Below are 9,409 nucleotides of genomic sequence, written 5' to 3' on the forward strand. Positions count from 1 at the left end.
ACAGACGTCCTGGCACAACTCTGAGAACTGATAATGTGAACATTTAATTAACTCCTGATAGTCCATGTAGTTTGTACAGCTACATTGGCTGCAGCATTTTCATTGCCTGTTTTACAGCATATTTTGGGGATCTCTTTCCAATAATGGTACTGGCCAGAATAACCATTGTGCATTATACATTATACTACAATGTCTATTTGAAATAGTTTGTTGCAATTTCCTCTGTGTACAATCTATTTCAGATTATAGGTGGGTTTGTGTATGTGTGTGTGTTTGTTTGTAATTTTTTTAATCACTTGCTGAATTCTGTGAAGTTGACAATTATCCCAGAATAAAATAATTTCTATTCTAAAATACAGTGACCATGAAAAAAAAGGTATTCCAAAGTAACTCCTGAAGACTAATTCACTCCATTAGAATTATCCTAATACATTTTCTTAACAAATTCAGAGACAGCAGCAATGAGTTCCAAACATTATACCAAAATGTGTTAAATATATTTTATAGCATTTCTGTCTCTATATTTTTTAAACTTATTTACAAATGAAACATAAGACTTGGTACTTGTCCTGGGATTTCTTCCTTTGGGCTAAGAACTTGTTATTAAATATTTCATGACATTTCACAAGAGTTAGTGTTAAAACCAATGTTTTGGCCAAATTCCAATCCATGTAAATATATTCTGCTTCTGAAGTTTCAATTTTATGCCATCCATTTTTCTTCATTACTTCAAAATACTGGGCTTTGCTTCTATGTATTGTTATACAGCTAATGTTATTTGTCCTGGATACTAGTGGGGGTGGTGGTTTTAATAAATACAACCTGTCTCAAAAGAGTAATGTAGAGATTAACTATTAGAATGCCACTTTAAAGTCACCAGATGAAAGATGTAATTGTACTTCAAAATATTATCAGTTACTACATTGTTCTCCATCATACATTTTCTAGTTAATCACAGGCTATAAAAATATATTTCTTTCTTGATGAAGTATGTCTCTTTCTTACGTTATATAATACAAAGTATATCTCTTGCCTAAAATATTCCAAAAAAATGTGACAGCAATAAGAATGGGAGAGAAAAGGATCAATATCAATCAGAATTAACAGCTTTTCTAGCAGAAACATTTTAATGTAGAATCAGAACTGCTATCAGTCATGCTGGTGATTGTAGATTGCATTGTGGCTGACTCTTTTACTGTTTCTTGAGGATTTCTGGACTAACACCTACAGGAAAAAAGAATCTTCCCCATGGATATAGGATTGTTCAAAACTGAAAAGTTAGATTCTTTCATCATACATGGAGAACTGGTAATAACAGATGTGGAGAAAGCAGAGGTACTTAACAACTTCTTTGCCTCAGTCTTCACTAGTGGTCAGGCTTCCCACATTTCTCGAGTCCCCGAACCTCTAGGCAGGGGTTTGGGGAGCAGAGTCCCTCCCACTGTAAACAAAAAGCAAGTTCGGGACCTCCTGGTGCAACTTAACGAATACAGGTCTATGGGCCCTGATGACATGCATCCCAGAGTCCTGGGGGAGTTGGCTGATTTAGTCATCAAACCACTCTCCATCATATTTGAAAACTTATGTCAGTCAGGTGAAATCCCCGGTGACTAGAAAAAGGAAAACATCACTCCAATTTTTAAAAAAGGTGGCAAGGAAAACCCAGGGAACTACACACTGGTAAGCCTCACCTCTCTGCATGGCAAGATCATGGAATAAATCCCCCTGGAAGCAATATTAAGGCACATACAAGACAAGGAGGTGATCTGGGACAGCCAACATGGCTTCACGAAGGGCAAGTCATGCCTAATCAATCTGGTGGCCTTCTATGATAGAGTGACTGCATCAGTTGACAAGGGAAGACCGACTGATGTCATCCACTTGGACTTCCGTAAGGCTTTTGACGTGATCCCACAATACATTCTAATCTCTAAATTGGAAAGATACGGATTTGAAGGGTGGACCATCTGGTGCATAAAGAATAAGCTCGATGGCCACACCCAGAGAGTAGTGATCAATGGCTGTATGTCCAGGTGGAGGCTGGTAATGAGCAGTGTCCCTCAGGGGTCTGTCTTGGGACCAGCAATTTTCAGTATCTTCACCAATAACATAGATGATAGGTTTGAGTGTGCCCTCGGCAAGTTTTCAGATGACGCCAAGCTGAGTGATGCAGTCGATACCAAAGAAGGAAGAGATGCCATTCAAAGGGCCCTGGACAGGCTGAAGAAGTGGGCCCATGTGAACTGCATGAGGTTCAGTAAGTCCAAGTGCAAGGTGCTGCACCTGGGTTGGGGCAGTCCCAGACAGGAGCACAGACTGGGAGAAGAACTCATTGAGAGCAGCCCTGCAGAGAAGGACTTGGGGGTTCTAGTGGACAGAAGGCTCAACATGAGCCAGCAGTGTGCACTTGCAGGGCATCCTGGGCTGCATCAACAGAGGCATGATCAACAGGTTGAGGGAGGGTATTGTCTCCCTCTGCTCTGCCCTTGCAAGGCCATACCTGGAGTAATGCATCCAGTCTGGGACTCCCAGCACAAGGAAGATGTGGACCTGTTAGATCGAGTCTAAAGAAGGGTTACAAAGATGATCAGAGGGTTGGAGCACCTCTCCTATGAAGAAAGGCTGAGATAGCTGGGGCTGTTCAGCCTGGAGAAGAGAAGGCTCCAAAGAGATCTCATTGAGGCCTTTCAATAATTAAAGGGGTGTTATAGAAAGGATGGAGAAGGACTCTTTACTCAGGTAGATAATGATAGGACAGTGAGGAATAGTCTTAAAATAAAAGAGGATAGATTTAGACTAGACATTAGGAGGAAATTCTTCACTGTAAGGGTAGTGAGGCATGGGCACAGGTTGTTCAGGGAAGCTGTGGATGCCCCATCCCTGGAAGTGTTCAAGGCCAGGCTGGATGGGGCCTTGACCACCCTGATCTAGTGGGTGGCATCCCTGTCTATGGCAGGAGGGTTGGAGCTAGATGATCTTTAAGGTCTCTTCCAACCCAAGACATTCTATGATTGTATGATTTTATAATATTTCTGTTTCACCTGAGAAAGAAGAAATGGACTGGCTTGAGCCTTTGCAAATCACAAAGTTTTTCTGCAGAGCTGGACAAGAGTTTCATCAATAGATAATTTCAAATTAGTCTAACAGCTTCCAAATTACTTTTCTAAACCTATTTCATCATCCATGGCTTCTTTTTTTTTTAATTATTTTTAATTGTTATTGATCAATGTAGTAGCTGCAATGAACTTTGGAACAGGGTTTTTTGGGTTTAAACTCACTTCTCAAAAAACTAGCAGTTGTACAATACATTATCACTGATAATCACCTCACTGGAATATAAGAACCAAAGGTGAAATTTCATCTCTTATAGAATAATAGATATTTAGTTACCATTTAATTCTGTTTTTGATGCATGGGCCTTCTTTGCACAACAATGAAATTTACCTTTAACCAGGAGAGAGACTAAATGACTCCTTAGAGAGCCTTTGCAGAGCATAGTTAACACAAGCTAGCCAGAGAGGGAGGAAATGTGCACTCTGGTGATCAGCACTGTATCTCTTCTGAAAAGAAGATGTCAGTCACCAAATCTGTCAAGATGGCATCTACCTCAAACACAAAATCCATTAGCAAAAATAAGTTCCAGCTAGCAAATAATGACTTTTGTGGGGGAAGGAGGAATTTGTCAGGGGAATTACAATTGTAACTTGTGTTTTCTCTTGTTTTTATCTCTTGTCTATCCTATCCAAGGGCAAGTAAACAGCATCCTCAGGGAGTGATCAGCTGCTAGTGAGCGTTGCCTTAGCAAAGTGGGACCGAGCGAATTACCTCTGCGGTGTTTTCCATTCCAGCAACAGCAGAACAGAAACTCTGAAATCATTCCCTGCCTTTAGTCTCCTCTTGGTTAGTACACGAGCAAAGCTGCAACAAGGAGATTTTAATTCAAGATTAGGAATTTCATGCATTAATGTAATGGTTCTTCAATTTGCTGTTCAAAACACGAGTAAATAGAGAACTGAGGGAAAAACAGACCTTTAAATTAGGTCTCAAGAGGAAGAAAAAAGTAATCCCTGCACATTGCAAATACAGAAGTCTATATTCCATCCATTTTATTTGCTAAACAAAGAGAATGATAGCGTGCACTTCATACACAGCTGACTGAGAGACATCATGACTGACTCTTGAGAGCAAATGCTTTGGGGCTGCACACAGACATCTGATGAGTGATAAGGTTTTCTCCTTAACTCTGGTACTGTTGAGCTTCATGAACTTCGCAATAGTATCCCTGAGGTTCGTTTAGGGCTGGAGGCAATTAGAGCATTCTCTCCCTAACCTGCCACCCCACCCCACCCCCCAAAAAGAAGTTTGCATTAACTGTGCGGATAGCAATAAGGATGTCTCCACTAACCCTGGTCATTTTCTACTTACAGCTCAAGAGCAGACAGAGAATAGAAGAAATTTGAACTGCAATTCAGAGCAACATGAAACCTGCTGCTTTCACTTTGAGTTTTCTCCAAGCAAAAGAATGAGAAAATTGCAGCAAATCCAGGCAGTTTACTTGTAGCAGTTCAAATGTCATTACCCCTGAATATCCACATTGCAATCCTGTTTGCTTTTTTTGTTTCTTTTGTTTGTTTGTTTGTGGTTTTCTTGTTCCTCTTTTTTATGCCTCAATTTTTCATCATTGCTTTTAATTTCCTGGCTTCATCATGACTTTCTGACAAACCTTCTGTTCCTGCAAGGTGCACAAACATGCATATTCAAGGACTGAGCAAGAAGGAGGCAAGTGGCTGTCAGAAGTATGCTAATTGCTCTACTTAATGTATGCACTATCTGCTTTCACATTAAAAGCATACTGCCAATCATTTAAATTCAGGTAATCAGTAGGATTGTGAGAAAAAATAAATAAATAAATAAATAAAACATCTGGCAAGGTAGTCTGTTGATTATTTTTTATTATTATTATTTTTTTTATTGAGTATTTTTCAAAACAAGATGAAGAAAGGCAAACCCTTCATGGCCACAAGCTTAGGAAAATATAAATTATAAAATTATAAAATTATAAAATTTGATGGCAAAATCCACGTGAAGAAAAGATTAAACACTTCAAAGCACCAATTCTGTTCTGAGCTCGCAGCCTTTTCCTTTTCCTGGCTGCTGGTCCTATTCAGCTAAAACATCTATGTCACACATATATATCAGTGCCAGCAACTCTGGGGCTGGGTTTTCCCCCACCCTCAGTGAACAAATGGCAATGAGTTTGTCACCTCTCCCTAATGGGGAAAAAAAAGAGTCACTGACTTACCATGGTTTGGGTCAATGGTGAATTGCTTACCACAGCTCTGTTAATTATTCTGCTCACATTTATAGACTTAACGAATATAAAAAATATAATTTTCTTGACAAACAAATCTGAATAAGATCAGTTACTGATTCTGTCTCCCTCTCCTTTCACCCCACCCCCCCACCTCGTATGTACATATATATGCATGTTTATATCTAAATAATTGCCCTGAAGAAGGTTTCTTAAATACAGAGTTAAAAGCTTGAAAGACGTAAATGAAAATCAGTCAAAACTTTTTCTTCAAGAATTTTAACTTTGATGAGGACCTTGACAGCTCCTTTCAAAAAATGAATTTTAAAAAACAATTATTTAAAGGAAAAGATGTCTTCCTTTTAGAGAAGGCGGCAGAAACATTTAAGTATTTTCTTTAAGGTTTTGTAATTGCATATTTTAATTATAACTAATTTCAATTAACATCTACTAAATAATTTCTCAAACTCTCTAAAACAGATTTTCTTCTTTGCAGATATAATATATTTAGGTATATTAGGATTACATTTATCTAGAACTGCAGGAGACAGAAGGGAGAGAAAGGAGAATTTTGGAGAAGAAGAAGTACTAAAATGTGCCCTTTAAAATCAAATACTAAGCATGAATTTATCTTGATCCAGACTCTATCTTGATCCTCATCCTTAAATTTCATTTATATCCACTCTTCCAAGATAATCATGCAGTAAGATAAGATCTTTTTTACCCACTGTAGAACAGTTGACATAACAAACCATAGTGGGAAATGCTAAAAATAGCTACTAGCCAAAAATATACTTGGTGTGTGTTTTTTTCTTTCTTTCTTTTCTTGCTAACACATACACTTTCCAATTTATTTCTGCTTATTTCATTGTTGTTTTTAAACAGCACTGATATAAAACTGTTTTCTTGGCCCTGCTTTACGTATACGCATGTACAAAACCACATACATGTATATTTTGTAAATAAAACAACGCTTGTGTCTCATTATCGTCATCACATCCCTACAATAATTATTCATACAGAAAGAAAATAATTGTGATTAAAAATAAAAAAAGATCCCATAGTAGTCAATCTGAAGGGTTCATTTGCTTGTTAAAAAAAAAAAAAAAAAAAAGATTAAAACAAATATTACCATTGTGATAGCCTCTTTATATCTGTAAATGCCAGCACTGGGCTTAGTAATAGGGTACGCCAGGATCATATAGGTTTTGTGTAAACCTGTTGTGGAAGAAGGGGTGTCCAATGGCATTTAGTAGAAAGAGCATCCTAAATATGCAGCTGCCTTCAGAATCAGGGTGGGACTTGACTGTCAGTATGCATGAGAAAAATTTCATACATGGCCAAAGCCATAACTCCTTTTGGCCACAGAATGAAAATGAGTGGGACTTTATGCTCTGATAAAGAAAAATCTGGTACCTTCTATCAGCCCTATGGAGTAAGATGTCCCTTCTGCATTGCAGTCTTACCAGCATTTTGGAAGGACACCAAATATAACTTGTCTGGAAGGCGCATAAAAGTCTAAAGAGTTTGTCAAAGCATCATAGATCCAACGCATGCCATTGCAGAGCCATGGTTCTGGAATAACTGACTGGATAATGAATTTGTTGTTTTAATACCCTACTGAGAGACACAGACTAACCTCTCTGCCCATAGAAAGACAGTGAAAAAACACAGAGCTGAACACAGCCCAGCGTGAGTGCTCCAAGGTGTTGGCTACCTCCAAAGGACCATGGTGTTGATTTTTGCTTCTGCTGGCTCTGCCAGCTCAAGGTGCACCCCATGCTGCCCACTCATGTCTGTTTCCAGACCCAAACGAACATAGCTGATCATTTGTAAGGTGACTGTTACGGCCAGTATAAGAATAGAAAAGCATCCAGCAGGTTTTGGGGTGCTCTGAAGTGGCTTTCCTCTGATTTATGCAGATTGCTTCTTTCACTGCCCTTCCTCTGACAGATGAGCACTTTTAAAACCAAACAAACACACAGTGTGTCCAAGTATGTCATCGAATGACCTCCTGCTACCATTATTGATGAGTTACACCTGTTTGCCAACAAATACACTCCTTATCACTGTCATGTGAGTAATCAGGTAAATGCTTGAGTAAACAAGTCTGCCCAGGGGCTGGCCCTGGCAGCTATCTCAGCCGGATGCAGCTGAAGACCCTCTACAGCTAACGTGGAGGGAAGGCCCTCTGGAGAATTAAAGTGGCAGAGTTCATCACCGGTGGTTTTACCGCATTTCCAAAGGGCTAGTGTGATAACTAAACTAAATTTTGAAATTGAACTTTACAGATCACAGTTATCTGTAAGTCAGATGCTGTCACAGGACAAAATAAGAGTCATTTCCACCCTGAAATTCGTGGAAACCAGAGTATTGCTGTCCCTTTGGCTAGCTGGGGCAGGCAGACTGACTTCAGAAGTCACCATGAGGCCAATGCAAGAAGATGGACTCCTACCATACCTCCCTTCTGACAGACCTTAGATTAAGGGTCATTTTTGCCAAAGGATGCACTGGGTTGCCCTCGAGCCTGGTCTATGAGTACCCTGTGCTGGCAGAGCTGGCATCAGAGCAAAGATAAGTTAGACCATCTCTTTTCATAGGAAGAGGATATCTCCTCACCTGATAGTCATACAGTGGTGAGACTACCTCAGAAACAAGAGCTTAACAGCTCTCAGGGGACTGACTCCCTTGAAACATTTTGACTGGAAGCAGGAGTGAATGACTGTCTAGGTAGTGTCCAAACTGGGGAGCTAACCAATACTCGCATGTAGATGGTGAGTGTTTATCATGGATGCACAGAATACAGAACGCTCTTGAGGGCCCAGCTGAGATAAGAGGGGAGTCAGGATTTGGAAGGAATCCAAGGAAACACACTCAGAATGAGGATGAGCAAGGAAAAGGATGGAGACAGAGTACTGGCCTCTTTCCCCACCCGCCCCAATGCACATCAAGAATACACAAAGGAGCAATCTCTGTCATCACAGGCACTTTGTGCAGTCCTTTTCCAAATATTCCCAGAGGAAGTATGGCTCTGCCCTGCCCCTGCTCTTAGCCCCTGTCTAAATAGCACCATTTAACATAGGATAAGCAGAGTCAAGGTTGCTCTTTTTTTTTTTTCTTTTCTTTTTTTTTTCTCTCTCTCTCTTTGCAAATTATTGCTGAGTTCACTACTGAAATTGATAGAGTGAAGTGTTTGTTCTGCTTACCTGCTCAAAGGACAGGTAAAATATTATCTGAAGTTCATGCCACAAATATATTTTGTTCTTATCTTTAGTAAACATTTAGTAACAGTGAAGCTCTCATTATCAACAAGAGCTGTGTACCCAAATCCCTTCCCTCCCACCCCGATGTCTTTTACTCCAGAGCTGATAAAACGCTTTCAATTACAGAGCTCTACTCACAGAAAGACATATACACATGAAAAACCTGTGTGTTAATTGTCTGCTGGAGACTCTGTACATTATATTGCATTAGAGGGCTCATAATAAAAATTGGTATGAATGATTGGCATACCAGCATGAGAATAGCTTTAAACCTAGTGTGCATTATTGCAGCATCTGCTGCTGCTGCTATAAATAAATGTTTCTAAATAATTCCTTATTCTGAACCTCTAATTTCAGGAATATAACCTGGGTGTAAAAAAATCCCTTTTATCTGACATTTAGAAAACTACTAAATTTGAATATAAATGTTTTTACTGAGAATACACACAGATATATGTTTAAAATCTTTATTTGTAAATGCATAGGCACACATCTGTCTATCTATCAGCAAATATGGGTCTTACTGTCTTCAGAAACTTTTTCTAAAATTGGAGAAAAGTGTCTTGATTTTCTAAGTAACATTTTTAATAGGAAAATTCAGTACTGGAGATTTGTTTTGTTTATACCTAAAGCAATTTTGTCATATTAAACAAACAAACAAAACAGTTTATCATGTCTGAAAACTAGAAATTACTTGGTACTGTCCTTGTCACAAGTGAAAATGAGCTTGTCCACGCTGTTTCTCTGTTAATGTTGGAACTGATCTACGCAGCACGCAATTGGGTGTTATCTTCCTGGCAAGAAAGGCTCAGGAGCACAACTGTTCTCTACATTT

The sequence above is a fragment of the Anser brachyrhynchus genome, assembly GCF_964034855.1.
Source record: "Anser brachyrhynchus genome assembly, chromosome: 3".
NCBI lineage: Eukaryota > Metazoa > Chordata > Aves > Anseriformes > Anatidae > Anser > Anser brachyrhynchus.